The sequence below is a fragment of the Macrobrachium nipponense genome, chromosome 6 (genome assembly GCF_015104395.2).
Source record: "Macrobrachium nipponense isolate FS-2020 chromosome 6, ASM1510439v2, whole genome shotgun sequence".
NCBI lineage: Eukaryota > Metazoa > Arthropoda > Malacostraca > Decapoda > Palaemonidae > Macrobrachium > Macrobrachium nipponense.
This window is the reverse complement of record NC_061108.1, coordinates 30,902,011-30,924,510: the sequence shown is the minus strand read 5'-3', so window position 1 is coordinate 30,924,510 and position 22,500 is coordinate 30,902,011.

Genomic DNA, 22,500 nt, shown 5'->3' with positions numbered 1-22,500 from the left:
TAAATTAATCCAACAGAGCTCTCTCTCTCTCTCTCTCTCTCTCTCTCTCTCTCTCTCTCTCTCTCTCCTCTCATTGCAATATGCACAATAAGCAAATCTTTTCCTGATGCCTGATATGATAACAGAGGACAACTTTGCACAGCGATCTGAATATAAACGAGCCACTGATTTGAACTAAAGATAAAAGTTTTCTAAGAAATTTGCATTACACTTTCATAGCTTCTTCGCTGTTCCGCTCCCATGCAATTCCACATCAGAAGACGTGAACCCAAAAAGCAAAAGACAAAAAACATTAAGCCTCTAATATTCATCTTTCATGCACCGGCCTAGTTCCGGAAAGCAAAAACGATGATATACCGAACCATAAACTAATAGAATATATCTACTTGTACTTCTCGGATTAACGCTGTTCAAAAAGTTTCCCTCCCTCTCATTACAAACTTTGGAATATTTCTACCCGTTTCCAGCGTCAATAACCTAGTTAGATGCTGTGACGCCAGTTTTAGTAGCCACAATCAATCAAAGAATCACTCTTCCGTTTTCCCCAACATATATTGTTCCATTCTACCAAGGAAACCCCACTCTTTTTACTGATTTCCACCCATTCATTTCTGTCAACCTTGACCACTACGCATTGCACAGTGCTAACAAAAATTACGGCAGGTTGTGAATCAGGCTCTGTCAAATTCTCATACTGTTCCGACTAGTCTTTGAGAAAAAAAAATAATTATTAAAAAAAAAGCTTAAGGCAAGTGAAATGCACAGGCGATGGCATTAGGTAGCCTGTCCCAGTGGTTTCCGCATAAAAGCATTGATAAAGGGAAACACATACGGAGGGACATATTTGATAAAGTGCATACGCAAAGACATACATGCGCATAAGACTCAAATGATAGTGTTGTGCAATTGGCTAATTTAGTTTACGTCTGCACAATTTCTAAACGAGCTTGATAGCGCGCGTTACCCTGCACCGAAAATCAGCGCTGCCCGTCATGTCTCCCCTACCCTCCTGATCTTCTCCCGACCCCGCCCCCAAGCCGGGCCGGACAAACAGATTTGCAGGAGGATCGCGGATGTCTTATCGCCTCTAAACTCCTGATCCCCTACCTACCCCGTCCCCACCCAGGCCAGACAAACGAGTTTGCAGGAGGAGGGTGGATGTGCTTTTTCTCCCCTACCCTCCCGATCACCTACCTACCCCGGCCCCTACCCAGGGCGGACAAACAAGAAAGATACACTCGGATTTTATTATTATAATATACATATAGTAGGTAGATAATACAAGCTTGTGCTAGAGGCTCGTTCCCTATCATTTCTACAAATATTTTTCCCTCATCCAAATCCTATCATATCTTCATACACGTATTCATTAGTTATGTGCCTATCATTTTTGCTGAAGATGCTTGGATTGTGCTTTACAGAACGCAGTTTTCTTCAACAAAAAAGTCAACATTTTAAACAAAATGTCCATAGTGAATAACTAAATGTAAATTACCCACCAGCCTGTCTGTTGTCTGCGTATGTATTAACACATATAGTATAATAGCATATATGTGTGCGTGTGTATGTGAATGTATATATATCATTAACACGGTCACGTGTAAAACATAAATTTCTGACTCATGTCAGGCTCGAACCAAGGACTCTCAAATGGAAGGAAGGGCACACACACACACACACACACACACACACACATATATATATATATATATATATATATATATATATATATGTGTGTGTGTGTGTGTGTGTGTGTGTGTGTGTGTGTATCAAATGACCATATAATGTTGAACCGTCTAAAAGCAGGATTAGTTTATTCTCCTACGAAAAAAAAAAAGAACGCCCCATTGTCAAAGTACGTCGATATTGTTCAGTTCACTCACCTTATTTATACATAAACTGGTCCACTGTCGCTAAGGCTGAGATAAGCCAAGCAATAAACTAAAATGCCAAATCAAACGCAGATAAGCTTAATCTCAGGTCACAGGGACCAATGTGTACCAAATATGTTTCCAAAGTTTTGTTTATATTACATACGTATAGTCGTGGAGGGCGTCAGTTTAGTGCTGCAACAAAATATCCCTATATGTAGTAAAAAAAATGTACTTTTACATATACATAACCAATGAGGATAATTCATACCACTTTAAACCCATCGATCAAAAACGATATGCCAGAAACCATAAAAATATTAATACATGAAAATTCAATGCACACATAAACAAGCATACATTTGATGTATGTAACGTGTGTCTGTTAATATAGGTATATGTGTATATATATACATAATATGAAACTATAATATATACATATAATTAATATATATATATATATATCATTCATATTATATATATATATATATATATATATATAATATATATATATATATATATATAGATTTGTATGTAAAGTATGAAATATATGGTACGTACAGTATGAAATATATATACTATATGTGTTTTCTGTTATATTTCATATAACCTCAATGTGCGATATTATATATATATATATATAGATAAATATATTTATATATTATATATATATATATGTATATATATATTATCAGGTTTAACGTAATTGTCATTATTTTATTTTTTAAGTCTCAGCCTTGTGATTTTCTTTTATTGTTATTTATTTAAGGTTTAAAGTTTGGTTTTCTTTGTGAAAAGGCTGTGTTGCTTAAGACTTTTATTGGCCTACTCCACCGGCATTGGAATGTATAAAAAGTTCACTCCTAACTCCACTCTATTGTTTTCTTTTTGGTGTTGTGAGAGGCGGCCATGACTTCTGGAGTGTTGACTGGGCATTTTCATCTCCTATTTTACGTGTTCGTCCTTGGAGACACCGTTTTCTTCGGAGGATAAGGTTCCTCCTCTAGTCAGTACGGGCCTGACTTGCATGCCTCCCACACTTAAGCTGCTTGGATTACCTGGATTACCTTTTGTGCTGTGGGCTCAGTTCCTGTGCCACCCCACCTGGCGTTCTGAGCTATTGTAGCCTACCCTAGGCTAGTGTTTGAGTGAGTGTGGACTTCCTGCGGGCTCAGGACGACGCAGAGGAATTATTCCCGGCCGAGTGGACGCAGGAAGGGCGCCTCTGCATCTCCAGGACGTCTTCTTCACCAGTGCGGCAGTTGTGGGGGCATTGTGGCCCGAGGAGGCATGTAGGGAGTCTGTGAACAGGTAATATCCGTTTTGGTATTTATTTCAGGGAGGCATATTATTATTATACCCCTGTTGCTACCTGTGCTCCAGAACTCCCTCCGCTAGCGGTGACCTGACGAGTGACGCCGTACCTGGTAGCTTGCCGTGATACCGTGTCAGACTTCCCCCAGTGCTATGACCCTCAGCCTAGCACCTTTGGATGCCAACAAGTGTGGGTGTAACCCTTTGTTCCCTCTATAAACTGTGAGGAGCTTTTCTGTGGTTTCATTATTTTTGAAGTTCTCATATAAGAACATTTTATTTGCCCCTATCCTAGGGTGTTAATGTTAAGTTTAGCTTTATAATATTAGGTTAGGAAGTTTAAGTGTTTTCCTTTCTGTATGTCTACTCCTTCCTTCCTAACCTTATTTAGTTATAGGTAGGTTTATTTGGGCCCTTTATTTACTCCTTACGTTATTTTTGTACTGTTTTAGGGATGCAGTTTTAGAAGTTAGGCAATCCTACTGGATTTATTTTAAGGACTGCATATTAGTCCTGTAGTCACAAGGTTGGCTGTTGTTAATTTCTATTGCTTTGTGTAATAAATATTGTTAAGTTTTCTCTCTTGTTTTCGTCTCCATTGACCTTTATTTATTGGACACTGTATTACTGCCCTCTCTTTCCTGGTGCTTTAAGAACTTGCACCACGGCCCCACAAGGGTCGTAATAATTGGCGACCGTGACAGGATCGAGAGCTCAGGGTGTTCAGTAATTGGGTCTGTGGAGCGGCACTCGAGTGAGTGCTTCAGTATTTGTTACCTTTTTGGGTAGTGTTGCCTTCCCCCCCGAATTATCTAATTTTGCATGATGGAGGAATTTACTTTTGATCCGGCAGAGTTTTTGGGGTCGGCTGATTGTTTGAAGCATCTGCCCGGTTTTGAGTAAGAAACTTTTAATAGACTGTGCACGGTGGTTGGGTATTGTGGTGAAGTCTTCGGACTCAAAGAAGGAAGTTTTGTCATTAATCAGGAGTAAGGTTAGTCAGGACATGGCTGACGCAGAGCATTTGGTTAGCGATAGGGAGGATGATTTAGGAAGTGTTAGTGAAGGGAGTGTGGATATGGATAGAGACAATGTGAGTGTGGCAGCTGGTCTAACCTTGTTTGAGGATCCTCCTCGTATCAGTACCCTATATGAAGGTCCTGCAAACTTTCCCGAAGGTCCCCTTAAAGGTAGTGGGAATTTATCTAATAATCCTTTTTTGCCTCTTTAATTCTGTATCAGTGGAACCTGTCCCCCCTTTCTAATGTTTTTGGGTGAATCTAAGGAAGACAGAGAATTTAAGTTAATATGTAAACGCATAGAGTTGCGTAAAATTGAGTTTGAGGAAAACGAGAGGGCAAGGCATCATGAGAGGGAGATGGTAAACTTAAATTTGGAAATGGCTAGGCTACAGAGAGCAAATATGGCTAGCTCACCAAAGGTAGAGGATAAAGAGAAATTTAATTTAGGTGCGGCACTTAAATTAGTGCCTATGTTTGATGAGAAGAACGTCCCAGAGTTCTTTAAGGCGTTTGAGCGTGTGGCTACCCGATTGTCTTGGCCCACAGAGATGGGGACAGTTCTTATCCAGTGTAGGTTGATTGGCAAGGCAATTCGGGTATATAATGCCTTGGAGGAGGGAGTAGCTCGGGACTATCAAAAAGTTAAGAGCTTGGTTTTGAAAACGTATGACCTGGTCCCTGAGGCCTATCGCCTCAGGTTTCGTAATTACACTAAACACCCTGCACAGTCCTTTGTTGAGTTTGCCCGCATCAAGGAGGAACAGTTCAACGACTGGTTAAAGAGTCGGCAGGTTGTCACTTTTGCTGCGTTACGCGAACTTCTGCTCCTTGAAGAATTTAAGAAAGCCTGTAGCAGGGAGTTGAGGGTACACCTAGAGGAGGTGAAGGCTACTAAAGTGAGTAGTGCCGCTCAGTTAGCGGATGAGTATGTGTTGAATCATCGGTCTGGTAGTGGAAATTTCAAGTATGAAATTTTGAATAACCCTTCGCCTCGCGCCCCCAGTGTTGGTAGGAGAGAAGCCTCTTTGTCGATTCCCCATACCCCTAAAAATAATGTTAACCCTAATTCTGTTTCAGGTGGTAGGGATATGAGTAGAGTCCAAGGAGGGTCTCCTCCCCCTAGAGTTTTTGTTAATAGGGGTTACCCTAATGCAGGTACTACCAGGTCTAATAATAATGAAAACAGAGGTTCAGGTCGTCGAGGAACTTGCTATTGGTGCAACAAACCGGGGCATTTCCAAAGCCAATGCCATGCTCGTCGATATTACCTGGAACGTAATGGTCAAAGTCCTGTGGCTGTAATTCCTGATAGGTTTAACGGAAATAGTGCTGTAGACAGATCTGTAGTAGACAGTAGTAGTGTAGGTAGTAAGGTCAAAGATGTTCCTAAAGCTCAATTGTGACTCGAGTTTGATAAATATGTATGGCCTGGAAAGTTGATTTGTGATAACTGTGTTGTCCAGGTTAAGTTTCTTAGGGACACCGGTTCTGCCCGGTCGTTGATTTTGAAGACTACTTTAAATAGTGGTACTAAATATACTGGTAATTTTGTAGTGTTGGGAGGTTTCCCAGATTCAGTGGTGTCTGCTCCTTTGGCTAATGTCCACTTGCCTTTTCCAGGATATGATCAGATAACTGAGTTGGCTGTGGTGGATAGTCTGCCTATCCCTGGAATTGATGGTATCCTGGGGAATGACATGCTGGATGGGGAAGGTCGGGAGCTGTTCCCTATATTGTCCGTTAATGCCAGTCCCGTGGCTGTAACTACTCGGTCCGCAGCAAGAGCTGCTAATTTACTTGAAGATAATGATGATGATTTCATATTAAGTAGTGTAGAGTTAGATGTAGAAAGACCCGGGTCAGTAGAGAGTAGTGGAAGTAATGTAGTTAGTCCTTTTAACTTTGATTGTGACAGAGCTGCTTTTATTAAAGCTCAGAAAGATTAATTTAATTTTGATTTGGGTGATGTCGAGGATCTAACTAAGCCTAAGTTTGGTATTGTAAAAGGTCTTTTATACAGGTTTAGTCGTCCTGCCACTGATGATGTAAATAAAATTGGTAGTGTTGAACAGATCATAGTGCCGTCTCAGTTCAGAAAATCTGCGTTGGAATTGGCTCACACAAATTTCTTTTCAGGTCATTTGGGCATGTCGAAAACTTTCCACAGTTTGGCTAGATATTTCTGGTGGCCTGGAATGAAAATGAGTGTAAAACAGTTCATCCGAGAGTGCGAAACTTGTCAAGTCATGGGGAAGCCGAACCAGGGTATTCCTAAAGCCCCATTGCATCCCATACCGGCCATAGGGGAGCCTTTTTCAGAGTTGGTTATTGATGTGGTGGGTCCTTTACCCAAGACTAAAACTGGTTATGTATATTTACTAACTATCATGGATAGAGCCTCTCGTTTTCCTGAAGCTATACCTATGAGGCGTATTACTTCAAAGTTTGTTTTTGAAAAGTTAATTGATTTCTTTTCCAGATATGGTCTTCCTCGTGTAATTCAGACCGACTGTGGAACGAATTTCACGAGTAAGGTATTTAGGGGCAAATGTGCTGAACTGGCCATTCAGCACATTACCAGCGTACCTTATCATCCGGAGAGTCAAGGTGTGGTGGAAAGGTTTCATCAAACCCTCAAGTCTGTACTTAAGAAACTTTGTTATGATTCTGATAGCGAATGGGACAAAGTCCTCCCTTTTGCCCTCTTCGCTATTAGAAATCACCCTAACTCTTCTACAGGTGTAGCTCCTTTAGAGTTGGTATTTGGGCACACAGTTCGAGGACCGTTGGAAATTATGTTTGAGATGCTAAAATTCAGCCGGAAGGGGGAAGCAAAAGTTGGAGGGTTGGTGGAAGACTTAAGGTCTAGGATGTTGAATGCCTGGAAGTTTGCCAGGGAGAATCTGGAACAGTCTCAATCCCGAAGGAAGGAAAGCGGTGAAGTTCATCCGGTATCTTACTTCAGCAAGAAGTTGTTGGCAGCTGAAAGGCGGTACTCAACAATTGAAAAAGAAGCTCTTTCCTTGGTTCGATCTTTGACTCACTAAACCTTATGTAACAAATTTTTCTTTTCCCGTGGAAATCTGGACAGATCACAACCCGCTGGTGTTCATCGAACGGATGAAAGGAGCCAACCAAAGGATTTTGCAATGGGCGCTTTTTCTACAAGAGTTTAATTTGATTATTAAGCACGTGAAAGGCTCGGAAAATAAGATTCCTGATGCCCTATCCAGGACTACTTAAGTATGTTTTGCCTACCCCTCCTCATGCGCTGCCCTGCTCGTTTCTCAAATTTGGTGGTATGAAAAAATTATTCAGTGTAGTATAATTTTGTTTGTTCTTGTGCGTTTCCTATGTAGGTTAAGTTTAATAAGTTATCCTTTCGAAACATAACTTTGTCTTGTAGGCGACCACGCCAGTTGCTTGTGAGTTCTTTATGTGATTGGTATTTTTGATCTCTTATTGGATTCAGTCCTGTTGGTAGTTTCTTTATAGCGGTGTTATACTACGACATTTGGAGTGGTGCTGTGTGTGTGTGGTAGGCTAAAGTGTGTGTCTGAACTTTATTTAGTTTTAGCTAGATAGGTTTGTTTCTTAGTCTTTAAGGTTTTCTTTGCTGAGGTGTTTTTGCCCATGTTGGTTTGGGTTGCATATGGTAAGATTTATATGTATATATTTGGTTTGTATATTATATTCCAGATTAACTGTCCTTCTGTTTCAGGTTTTTGTAATTTTGTTACGTACTCTGAGTCTAATTAATAAATAGTCTTTAATGTGTTCTTTTTACAAGTCTTCCATTTAAAAAAAAAAATTTTTTTTTGCTTTATTATTCAAAATTTTTTTTTTTCCTTCGGGGAGGAAGGTATCAGGTATTAACGTATTTGTCATTAATTTTATTTTAGTCTCAGCCTTGTGATTTTCTTTTAATTGTTAATTTATTTAAGGTTAAGTTTGGTTTTTCTTGTGACAAGGCTGTGTTGCTTAAGACGTTTAGTGGCCTACTCCCCGGCATTGGAATGTGTAAAAAGTTCACTCCTAACTCCATCTATTGTTTCTTTTTGGTGTTGGTGAGAGCTGCCATGGACTCTGGAGTGTTGACTGGCAGTTTCATCTCCTGATTTTACTGTGTTCGTCCTTGGAGACAAAAGTTTTCTTCGGAGGATAAGGTTCCTCCTCTAGTCAGTACGGGCCTGACTTGCATGCCTCCCACACTTAAGCTGCTTGGATTACCTGGATTACCTTTTGTGCTGTGGGCTCAGTTCCTGTGCCACCCATGGCGTTCTGAGCTATTGTAGCCTACCCTAGGCTAGTGTTTGAGTGAGGTGTGGACTTCCTGCGGGCTCAGGACGACGCAGAGGAATTATTCCCGGCCGAGTGGACGCAGGAAGGGCGCCTCTGCATCCTCCAGGACGTCGTCTTCACCAGTGCGGCAGTTGTGGGGGCATTGTGGCCCGAGGAGGCATGTAGGGAGTCTGTGAACAGGTAATATCCGTTTGGTATTTATTTCAAGGAGGCACTATTATTATTATACCCCTGTTGCTACCTGTGCTCCAGAACTCCCTCCGCTAGCGGTGACCTGACGAGTGACGCCGTACCTGGTAGCTTGCCGTGATACCGTGTCAGACTTCCCCCAGTGCTATGACCCTCAGCCTAGCACCTTTGGATGCCAACAAGTGTGGGTGTAACCCTTTGTTCCCTCTATAAACTGTGAGGAGCTTTTCTGTAGTTTCATTATTTTTGAAGTTCTCATATAAGAACATTTTATTTGCCCCTATCCTAGGGTGTTAATGTTAAGTTTAGCTTTATAATATTAGGTAGGAATTTAAGTGTTTTCTTTCTGTATGTCTACTCCTTCCTTCCTAACCTTATTTAGTTATAGGTAGGTTATTTGGGCCCTTTATTTACTCCTTACGTTATTTTTGTACTGTTTTAGGGATGCAGTTTTAGAAGTTAGGCAATCCTACTGGATTTATTTTAAGGACTGCATATTAGTCCTGTAGTCACAAGGCTGACTGTTGTTAATTTCTATTGCTTTGTGTAATAAATATTGTTAAGTTTTCTCTCGTGTTTTCGTCTCCATTGACCTTTATTTATTGAACACTGTATTACTGCCCTCATCTTTCCTGGTGCTTTAAGAACTTGCACCACGGCCCCACAAGGGTCATAATAATATATATATCAGCAATAGAAGAGTTCCATGGAAATCGGAGACGAATAATAAATGTTCAAACCAAGGCTTGAATGAAGAGCATCTTTATTGGCGACTAGTTTCGGAGATTTACATTCCTCCGTCATCGGGCAATCTATAATGGAATAGTTAGTTATACTTAAAATCATGAAGTAACATAAGTTACAAAGCAAAAATAAAACAAAATAAAATTACATAATTAACTATAAGTTACATTAAAATTGCAAAGCAAAAGCACAAAATAATAATAAAATTACACAATTACAAGAAACATATATATATATATATATATATATATACTATATATACATATATATATATATAGTATATATATATATGATATATATAAATATATAATATATATATATATATATATATATGTATATGTATATATATGTATATGTATATGTATATATATATATGTATATATATATATATATATATATAGATATATATGTATATAGATATATATATATAATGATTAGAACTGGTTCTGCTACAGTACTTCCGACAGCTTGTGTTTGGGATAAGGGTGAGGAATTCGAGAATGTAGTTTCAGTTGACCAATTTTAGGAAAAATCAGTTATACCGAGTGATTATAATACGTGACATCCCAGCATAAACATAATTTACTCCCCTAAACTTTATTTGCTACGTTCAGCAGAGAATTAGCACATTTCAAATAAACAGTTTTATCTGATGTCTAACAGCGTCATATCATTCTGCAAAAGGGAAATGTTACCAGGAGCTGAAATCTTGCCCATATATAAGTGTTGGATTTTCAACGCCAAAGACCCGTCTTGTAAGTTTCCAAAGTCCGGAATACTGTGAAATGAGGAATACTTTCACAGAGATTTTAAAAATCAGAATGCTATGAACTATACTAATTTAGAGGGGAATCATTTTTATAGGGTAAATATGGCGCGCTTACTTTTTAAACATACACGCCACTTACGATACTTTATATACACACGTATGCGTATATATGTATGTATGTATATATATATATATATATATTATATATATATATATATAATACATATATATATATATATATATATAATATATATATATGGGGATACAATCTACAATGAAGTAAAAAATCCTCTTGTAGTTTAAATATATATTTCTTGTACAGGTATTAAAGCTTTCGACCATCAACTGTGGTCTTGTCACTAAAAATGTGATATGTCACCTCAAGGAACTAACAAGTAAGAGCACAAACATTTGAACAAACAACGGTTAGGTAACAGCTAGTTTATATATTTTGAATGATCAGGCGGTTGAGCCCTCGTTCTTTCCAGAATTCGTCTTGATCTTCGTGGGGGAATGTTTCTATTGTCAACGAATTCTGGAAAGAACGAGGGCTCCAACCGCCTGATCATTCATAATATAAACTAGCTTGTTACCTAACCGTTGTTTTTTCAAATGTTGTGCTCTTACTTGTTAGTTCCTTGAGGTGACATATCACATTTTAGTTGAACAAGACCACAGTTGATGGTCGAAAGCTTTAATCCTGTACAAGAAATATATATTTTAAACTACAAGAGGATTTTACTTCATTGTGGATGGTATCCCCATTTACTTGAGGTACGACATAGTACCTGGCTTCTGCACATATATATATATATATATATATATATATATATATATATATATATATATATATATAGTATATATATATATATATATTATACATATATATATATAAATATATATATATATATATTATATCTATATAAAATATATATATATATATATATATATATATATATATATATATATGCAATGTGTGTGTAAATAAATGTGTGTATATAAAGTAGTAATGGGCGTGCATTTTTAAAAAGTAAGCGCGCCATATTTTACCCTATAACAAAAATGATTCCCCTCTAAATTAGTATAGTTCATAGCATTCTGATTTTTAAAATCTCGGTGAAAGTATTCCTAATTTCACAGTATTCAGGACTTTGGAAACTTACAAGACGGGTCTTTGGCGTTGAAAATCCAACACATATATATGCGCAAGATTTCAGCTCCTGTAACATTTCCCTTCTTGCAGAATGATATGACGCTGTTAGACATCAGATAAAACTGTTTATTTGAAATGTGTTAGTCCTCTGCTGAACGTAGCAAATAAAGTTTAGAGTAGAATAAAATATATTTACGCTGGGATGTCACGTGTCATGGTTCGGCCGACGGGAACGAACCATCGACATCTTCAATTCCAGGACTGGCAGTGAAGCCTTAGCCCACCCCGCCACCGCTTCACTGCCAGTCCTGAAATTGAAGATGTCGATGGTTTGTGCCCGTCGGCCGGCAATTCTATTATCGTCTAGAAAATTCCCCTTCGGTTAAACATATATGAAAATATATTAATTCCGAGGTAGAGTGAATTAGATATTGAAGGACATTTGTAGCTCGATATATGTATATGAATCACGGTAATGTGATATGACTTATATATATATATATATATATATATATATATATATATATATATATATACATATATATATACATATTCATACATTAGCTGACCACCCATCGCTGCCCAGGAAATCTCTGAAAGACTCAAAAAATTTCTTGCACCTCCTTGTGCTGACTCTGTACTATCCACAGCATACTGTACAGAATGTCCATTTTATCGAAATGTTAATGTTGTGACTGTCCAATTTATCCAGGTATTATTATAGTCACTGTCCCTTTTATCCAGTTATTACTGTAGTGACTGCCCCATTTATCTGGATGTTACTGTGGTAATTTTCCCTTTTACCCAAGAATTCCTGTGCTGACTGTCCATTTTATACGGGCATTATTGTGGTGACTGTCCCTTTTATCCAGGTATTAATGTGGTGACTGTACTATTTAGCCAGGTATTACTGTGCTACCTGTCCCTTTTATCCAGGTATTACTGTGGTGATTGTCCATTTTATAAAGACATTACTATGGTGACTGTCCCCCCAGGTAATTCTGTACTGTAGTGGCTGTCCCATTGCTGTTCTGTCTGTCCCTTTCATCCAGGTATTACAGTGCTGATTGTCCCTTTTCTCCATATATTATTGCGGTAGCTGTCCATTTCATCCTGATATTACTGGGGTGACTGTCCCATTTATCTAGGTATTACTATTGTGGCTGTCCCATTTATCCAGATATTACTGTACTGACTGTACCTTTTATCTAGGTGGCATAGTTACTGTGATGACTGTCCCATTTTATCCAGGTATTACTGTACCGTCTGTCCCTTTTATACAAGAATTCTATGCTGACTGTCCCTTTTAGTCAGACATTACAGTGGCGACTGTCCCATTTATCCAGGTATTATTGCACCGTCTGTCCATTTTATCCAAGAATCAGATATTATGCTCACTGTCCCTTTTATCCAGGTATTACTGTGGTGACTGTCCCATTTATCCAGGTATGACTGTGCTACCTGCTTTTTATGCAGGTATTGCTGTACTGACTATCCCTTTTATTCAGGTATTACTGTGGTGACTTTCCATTTCCTCCAAATATGACTGAGGTGGCAGTCCCATTTCTCCAGGTATTAATGTGGTGGCTGTCCAATTTATCCAGATATTACTGTGCTGACTGTCCCTTTCATCCAGGTGCTGACATCAACAGTGATCATGGCCCTGTGGTCGCAACTTTAAGATTCAAGTTGAAAAATGTAACAAAACCAAAGTATAAACCAAAGAGAAATATAGCCTTACTGGGTAATAATAGGGAAGTGACAGAAAAATACGCAATAGAGGTGAGAAACTTATGCAGTTTTGGAGGATGAGATGGCAGAGAACGATGCAGAAGAGAGATGGTGTGCCTTTGCAGGCGCCAATGAAAAGGGACTAACAGAACCAGGAGGCGGTAAAAGAAATCCATGGATGGCTGAATAAATATTAGATATGATGGACAGAAGAAGGCAGGTAAAGGGAAGAGATGAAGAGCAGTATACAGTTTTGAACAGAGAAATACATAGAGAATGCAACAAAAGGAAAGCGCAGTGGGTAGATGAACAGTGTGAAGAGGTAGAGCAACTCGGCAAAAGAAATCATAATGCAAAATATAAGTGAAATGACCCATAAACGTAAATGGAAAACTAACATTACAGAGAGAAAGAAGGACGGAACATTAGTGATGGAGATGGAAACAGTTTTGTTAAGGTGGAGTAAGTATATCAGGGACTGATTTGTTCGAGGATAATGATACGCCCGAAGAAATAGATAGTAGTACTGATGCCCAAGGTATCAGTATTTTGGAGAGTGAAGTTGGATTTGCAGTGAAGGAAATGAAAAGAGGAAAGGCAGTCGTGGAAGATGGTGAGACAATTGAGATGTTATGGGCAGTTAAGGAGATGGCAGTGAAGACCATAACAATAATTGCAAATAAACTCAACTCTATGTGGATAACCAATATGCACAGCAACTGATCAAATCCGCAAGAAAGAATTTGATGAAAACCTACATTTGGTCAACATTATTATATGGTGTTGAGAGTTGGACTATGTGTCAAGGATTGATAGAGAGTCTGGAAGCAATGGAAATGTGGTTGTGGAGGAGAATGATGAATGTACCTTGGACAACTAGCTTGACAAATGATGCAGTAATGATCATGGTTGGGGAAAATAGACAACTTATGCAAGCGGTTCGCAAAAGGCAGTATGAGTTCTTTGGCCACACAATGAGTGGTGGTATGGAGAGTCTGGCACTGACTGGAATGATAGAGTGTAGAAGAGGGAGGGGAAGACCAAGAGAGAAAAACTTGGATGCTTTGGTGAGAGTGACAACCGCAGTGCAGCTGAAAGAGCTACAGGTGACAGACAGGAGTGGAGATCCATGGTTGCCAACGTCCTGGAGGATATGGCACACTGGTAAGGTAAGGTATAGTAACGTAGTGACTGTTCCATTTACCCAGATATTACTGTCCTGTCTGTCCCTTTTATCCAGAAATTACTGAGCTGACTGTCCCTTTTATCCAGGCATTACTGTGCTGACTGTCCCTTTTATCCAGGCATTACTATTCTGACTGTCCCTTTTATTCAGGTATTACTATGGTGACTTTCTCATTTGTACCCTGTGAAACTTAAATACACTGGCCCCCCACTTAACTGAAACAACCCCAATGAACCTAAGCATAGCCCCCAATTAACCTAAACACACTACCCACTAAACCTAAACACACCACCTGCTAAGCCTAAAGACATCCCCACTAAACCTAAATACACACCCACACTAAACCTAAACACAACCTTACTAAAACTATACACACCCCTGCTAAAACTTTACACACACCTACTAAACCTAAACATGCCACCCTCTAAATATTAACACACCCCTAAACACAACCTTACTAGACCTAAACATAACACCCACCGCTAAACCTAGTAAACACATCCCCACTAAACCTAAACACACACCCTCACTAAACATAACCACACTCCTTGCTAAACCTAAACAAATCCCCACTAAACCTAAACACACCCTCACTAAACCTAAACACACCCCAACTAAACCTAAAAACAAACATTAATACAGAATTATGAATCACAGGAAAAATTCCCTTCTCATGTAAGTCTCCTCTCACACAGTCCTTCCATCACTTTCTTGGTCGCCCTCGTCTTCTTCTTCCTTGAACCTCCATCCCGATAGTATGTCTCCCAGCGTGGTCCTCATCTCGCCTCAACAGGTGGGTTAATGACGACTTCAACTTGTATCAATAGTATTGTCCAGACAAATCGTCAAATGTTCCTCCATAATTGTTCAATAATCGTTTTGGGGTTTCTCCACACAGCAGAACTCAAAAGCGATTTGTTTGCAAAAGCAGTAAAAAAATTAATTAATTAATTAAGCAGCAAAAAAGTATTCATCTTCCCAAGGGTAGTCCAATTAACATGTCTAGACTACCACTAGCTACCACTATTTCCCTTTCATCATTATCTCGACTGTGCATGGAACTTCCATAAATTCCCATATGGTATTAGTTCAGACCCTATCCTGCCATCTGATTCCTAAACGTTACTCAGCTTTACGCATGGTTGTTATGGGCTATATCTTTTATGGTCACTAAAATACAGCCCCAGCTAACCACACACACACACGCACATATATGTATGTATGTATATATATATATTACACACACACACACACACATATATATATATATATATATATATATATATATATATATATATATATATATATATATATATATACATATATATTATACATATATATATTATACATATATATTATACATATATATTATACATATATTATACACATATATTATACATAATATATACACGCACACACAAATAGTGTATGAGTGGGCCTATATACGTATAAGTATGCGTGTAACCTTATGTGTATCCAGTAAATTTGGGCCGTCTATCTTGGAACTGAGTGAAAGACTAGAAAAAGGTCAATCGTAAATTGGGTAGGCTGAATAAGTTTTGGTAATCAAATAAATTAAAATTCCATATGGATGCTACGGTTTCCTTGTCATACCGTATTCAAGTCAGCAAACCAATGCAGATCGTACCCAAGTGATCGTACCATTCAAGTGAAATTTTATTTATTTATTTCCAATCCTTATTCAGACTACCCATTTTCATTTTTTGATTGGTCTTTTCCTAGTCTTTCACTAAATTCCAACTTAAGGCGACCTTTACTGGATACACACAGACATAGTACATACTAGGCCTACACATAGCACACGCTATATACATACACACACACACACACACACACACACACACACACACACACACACATATATATATATATATATATATATATACATATTTGTGTGTGTGTGTGTAAGAGAGAGTAATTTTAGTGAACGTAAAAAATGTAGACCATAATAGCCACACGTAAACCTGGGTAACATAGCGTTCGAAATGGCCAGAAAGTTAAATGAAAAATATATCCGAATGCGTAAAGGTATTGTCACGGACACATTTACTGCCATCTTTTTTACACTTTGATCACGAAGTTCACAAACAGCCGCCTATAGTGACGACGAAAGTGAAGACACCCATGTTTGCCACTACACACTGTTTTTTTCATCTGTCCATCCGCCTGTGGTGTTTTTGTATGGTAACACTGCGTCCCGGGCTTTAGATAGTTACATTTACCTTACATTCAACGATTATAATACTACCCTATTTCGAATATTAACGGTGTAATTCGCATACAGTAAATTATTAAAACACTTTTCAGTTGCAAATGTACACCCAGATATCCTTGTATTTACCTAAAACTTACACATAGCGTAACTATCAAAGGCCCGGGACGCAGTGTTACCATACAAAAACACTACAGGCGGATGGACAAATGAAAAAAAAACAGAGTATATTACTTGACGAATCCAACACCTGCTCCCTCCACCCCCTCCCCCCGCCAACAGACTGCTGTGTAATTCAAATTAGTCTAATGGTGCCAAGATTAACTGATGCCTTTAACGTTTTGACTTTATACTATAATTGGAACGAATCAATCTTCTAATTCGTTTTGTAAAAAGGCTAGGTCTATAACATTAGCTATTGCCGTTTTCAGCCAAACTTACCGATGTTCTATCGTTTTCCTATAGAATAACATTATATTTGATAAACTCATTACTGAAATTAATCGTAATAACAGTATGGCTAGATTACAATTACATTAATTATCACCCGATGTAACGACTGAGTCCTTGTGACAACATCAGTAACATCTGATGTCATTATCAGTGGCACATCAGAAGAAACAGAAATTTGTTCACCGTAAATTGATCACATTAATCTGTTCACATTTGAAAATGTAAATAACTCCCCCAAGAAGATCAGGTAGCTACCACAAACAAAACAATGTCACACTCTTGTTCCGAGACTCTTGAGGAGTTAATTACAAAACCTATACAATACAACACCATTTACAAATGATTTGGGAATTAGACAGCAATAAATATTCATAACACAGAGGAAACTTGCCTTACCTTAAAAACTAGATGGTAGGAGCAGCTTTGGATGTGGTTAGGAACAGCGAGAGTTGGCGTCCCTACACAGCAAATAATCAACAAGTGATCATGTAGTCTCGCCCGACCCAGTGGAGCAATAATCCCTAGGCCTATGTACTTAGAACTCTTGATATGTAGACAATTATCACACTAATTCATCAGTAACGATACACTAACTTTATCTTCAAATGAACACTGCAGCACAGTACTAGAGCAATTCACATTACCATGCAGAAGCGAAAACGACTACTATTAATAAACGGCGATTCGCGGGTGACTTATATAGCCTACTCTGATGTGCAGGACGAGAGATTAAAATGATGTAAATTCCTTGATAGACATCTAAGATTTAAGGAACAGGCCTACGTGTATTATTCTACATAACAGATAATCAATAGCGAGTGACGAACTATCACGGGAAAACACTTATTGATAGGGCAATTCATTAAATGATGACGAGTCTATCAAGCGCAAATGACTGGTTCATACCAGCTCACAATAATGGACACGTAAATACTAACAATCAATGAAACACTACCGGACCCATGTGCCTACTAAAAAAAATTTTCAGTCACTCACAAACGGTCCGTAATAAAAATCAGCATTTCTCAAAGAACGAACTCGAATCCGACACGGACACTTCAAAAATAAACTTCGTCATTTCCCACCATAAGACAAATTTAGTAGGTCCCACAACCTCCCACTAAACGACAGAGCCCTCACAATAGCACCCGGGGGAAAGACTGGCGCACACCCTCTCGCATCGGGCTCTCAGCCACTACTGGGCCCAAGTAGAGAGTCGAGACTAGAGACAAGTAGCGACACTCCAAGTCGACCGGTCACATCGTCTCAGGGGTGTCAACTGTCAAGGCAGTTTCGGTTCTGTAGACTCAGGAGATAAGCAAATCTTTAGACCGGGTAACGGAAATTCTCAGCGATTCATTAAGATCAATGATAATAATACCTTTTTTATATTCTACGATATGCGAACGATTTTCATTAATATCGGGAGTTCATGAAAGGGACGTGTGTGCCTTTCACAGGCAAAAGTGTGTATAGGCATATTTTAACTAGTTGTATAGAAAGTCCACACAAGCATACTGAAAGGAGAAACATGAACTCTGATGAAAATGAGTACAAAAACATAAAATGATGAGGTCATAATTGTAAAATAAAGTTAACGTAATCCTTATATGGCAAGGTACTTTGGAAATGTTGTCCTTTTTTATTGCTACAGCCATCGACGGATGAGTTTAACGGTATTGATGGTTCGATCCCAAAACTCTCCACACGATGTCCGATGTTCGATTACCAGTTCACATAATGATCAAATTGGCAAGCGGGCCGGTCTCAAAATAATTATGCATCCGAGGATGGATACAACCAATTTACACGTCCTGTATTCTGTACGATACTCTATCTAACTCAATATTACCTAAATCTGCAATCTAAACATTGATAAATTATTAAAGGGTTTCAGTTGATTACCTCATTATACATAAAGGGCGCATATGACTTTTAAATTATCTTTCAATCATTATTTTCATCCCATACAATGGCCAATAACCTTTGATCTATAAAGGATATGAGTTAAAAATTAGTTTGATCGACGTACTTTTGTCTGTTAGTCATTACAAGCTGGTGACCGTCTGATTACTTTGTAAAACTATTTATAGCGTAAATGAATATAAACACCTGTATGTGTTCACACGCAACAAATAATTGATGAAGGTTCGTACTTCAACAGAAGTGGCAAATAGATGAGCTGTGAAATGACAAACAAAACACGCTCATTTAGAAACAGAAAAGGACCAATGCCCTGTTGATTAGGATTTTTTCCATGATTAGTGAAATATTACATTGTGCCAAACACATGAATGATTGTAATATATTACATTTCCATATGTTATAAATCTGAGTTAACTCATCAAAAGATATATATATATATATATATATATATATATATATATGTATATATACGTTTATATATATACGTATATATATGTATATATATAAATTTGTGTGTGTGTTTGTGTGATCCAAGACAAATGTTTAGAACTCGCACATAATTCTAACAGTAAATGTCCAGTTGTACATTCCCTGGATTAGAAATTTCTGTGCTTTACTTTTAACTATCGAAGTCTTTATAACTTTCTTTTTTGCAGTGTCATCACAAGTTAAGGTGTCTTTTGATTTTCAAGGGAATAAACCAACTTAATATATTACCCGTTCTGACTCAATGCCTACGTTGTTTAACGCATCGAGATCTTTTTGAAAAGTCTCTCTCATGTAGGTTACTATTCTTTCACGGTATTTTGTATACGCAACCAATTTTACATGTAAAGGGCGCCGGTTATGCCCTCACCACTAACGATCCAGTCTTTTTCTTCAGTCCTCCGTAGCAGGCATGGCGTCAACACACAATGCTCTGGCTGTGATCGGCTTGTCCAGTAAGACGTCTAGTGAAAGTGGCTGAAAAAACTAATTCAGTACTTCCATGTGAATCTATTGAAAGTTTAAATTTTGCTCAAAGGACTTTCATAAAGTTTATTGAATATCTTATGAATGAAGGAATGGTTCCATGGAAAGATAGTTGTGTTGAGTTAATCATTGTTTTTCATTTCAAAGTTGAGATATACATAGGCCTAATATTGTTTTTCTCTGTTTCATTAAAATGTTTAATACTAATCTGTTTTCATTTTAAGAATTACGTTCTTATGATGTGTTACAACGAATGAGTATTCATAGTTTACTAACGTTTCTTCACTTGTTTATTTATTTGTCTAATTTTAAAATTCCCCGTAAGTGGGTAGTGCCGTCAGTGCACCTCAGTCGGTGCAATGTAGGCATTACTTAATAGGCCAATGGAAAATCACCAAACCTTGTTTTGTCATATAACAGATGTTTTATGTTTTTTTTCTTTTCTTTCTTTCAGGTAGATTCGAACCTACTTACGATATAACAACCTGCTGCAATACTTGCACCCCGGGGAAAATATTTTATTAATGAAATTCAAAATGGCGGCTGGTAGCTATTAAAAAAAACTAAATTTAATTATATTCGTGTTTCTAATGAATATAGAGACTTGAATTTGGCAGCAAAATGTATGTTTTGGTAGACAAGGGATACAATCGTGCATTCCAAATTATCATATTTTCATTATTTTCAGACTATATTATAATTAATGAGGCCAAACATCACAAATCTTTGTCAAGTATAAAGCCAATATTTCTCGAAATCCCATATGAGGTCAAAGATAAGTATCAACATTATATTATACAATTGTTCATATATTAGATTCAATAAAATACAATACGGTACTACGAAATTATAGGGATAATTCTTCAATTTTATGTCTAGTCGCTACCGAATGAATCCACCGTAATTCTGCCTGCATCAGCATCATCACCTTAGACATATTCGTCATAATTCTCTTCCCTGGAAGCAGAAATTGAGCGAGGATTTTTACATTCCCTCTTTGCGTTGCTGCAGGCACAAAACATAGAACATGAAATACAAGCACTGGAGCAGCTGCAGCATGCAGTGGAACAACAGTGTAATGATGCACATCCACATTTAATCATTTTTAGCACTGATAAAAGAACAGGTGATACGTCTGATGGGAAGGCGGCTGGTTCCAGTTTGTTTGTGTCAGTGATTATGTGCCACAAGCTATAATGCACATAATGAAGTACAGGTGGATCAGCCTCAAATGCACATCTCCAAGTTACATCTTGCAGGTGGGTTCTATACACAAGTAGTTCAAATGCTTCTTTAAAAGGAGGCAGTACCCTTAGATTTGGAGCAGAATTGGGCTTGTGATCGGCCATCTTGTTTCTCCAAACCATGTATCGAAGAGATGTCATATTGGGGGGACTTTTTGGAAATTTCGGAATCCATAACATGATTCTAATTGAATGCTGGTGAAGTTGAGAGCATGACCTTTAGAACTGTTTATTTCCCGAATTCCCCCTCAAACTAGAACCACACCTGTCACAATCCTGAAAAGCACATGAAGCAGTTCAAACCATTGTCCGAGAATATTATAGTGGCTTCTCACTGTGGGCCTTTTTATGTCGACACATTTTTTTTTTTTAAAACTTGAACCAGTCATTACTAGATTGCATGCGAGCTTTGTTTTGTAGTAGTGAAGTAGCAAAACAAACAATCGCTGTTATCAGCAATGACACATATACAGTGTTTACCAGAACTAGACAGATGAATGACCTGTTGAATGATGACCACATCTGCTTCCTCGTGTGTTGTACGAAGATCAGATCTCTTTCTTATGCATTACAGATCTCAGTTGGAGTTGGTTCAGGTCCAGTAACTACCAGCAGTCTTCTGCTTTGACGTGATAGGTCATTCATCTCTCGAAAATATTCACAGATAGGATTGATTGGCCGAAGCTTCTCTCTGTAACAGTGAGATGGGAGTGGTGTTATCATGGTAAGCTTATGTTGTCGGCTGGCTTTATTTCTAGCTCGTGATGTCTGAGTAGTTTCCTTGAATGTTGTTTAGCCATAGTATATATCAAAGGTTAAATATTGTTCGGCATTCTTGAAGGTGAGTACATAATGTACTCTACAATAATTTTTGTATAGTCATGAACAATTCCATGGGAATCCCAGTGGACTACCCACAGAATAACACATCTATCTAGAACTATTGCATCTGGAGGAACAGATTTACGATCTGTGAGCTTAACTTGAAGTTTTGTCTTCAGTGTGGATTCAGATTTTGTGAGACGCATATTGCTAGATTCATCAAACATCGATGCTGGAACACTGGCAAGTCCATGGCCCAGTGCATCCTTCATATCAGTGCCTGGAACTTTATATAAACATAGTACCCTGGAATAGATCAGTGATGTGTCATGTACTTTAACATCAACACTGACCTTCTTCCTAGATATAGACATAGTTACCACTAGATTTGTGAGTGACTTGTGAAAACTTTGATGCCACCCCTCTTCATAACTCCTCATCAACTCTTTTTCCAGTTGGACAGAGTTATCAACAATAACAGATGCAGGTGATATTCTTCCAGTGATATTGTTGACAAGGTGCCAGGTAAAAAAAAAATCACAGGTATAAAAAGTCACAGGAAAAAGTCA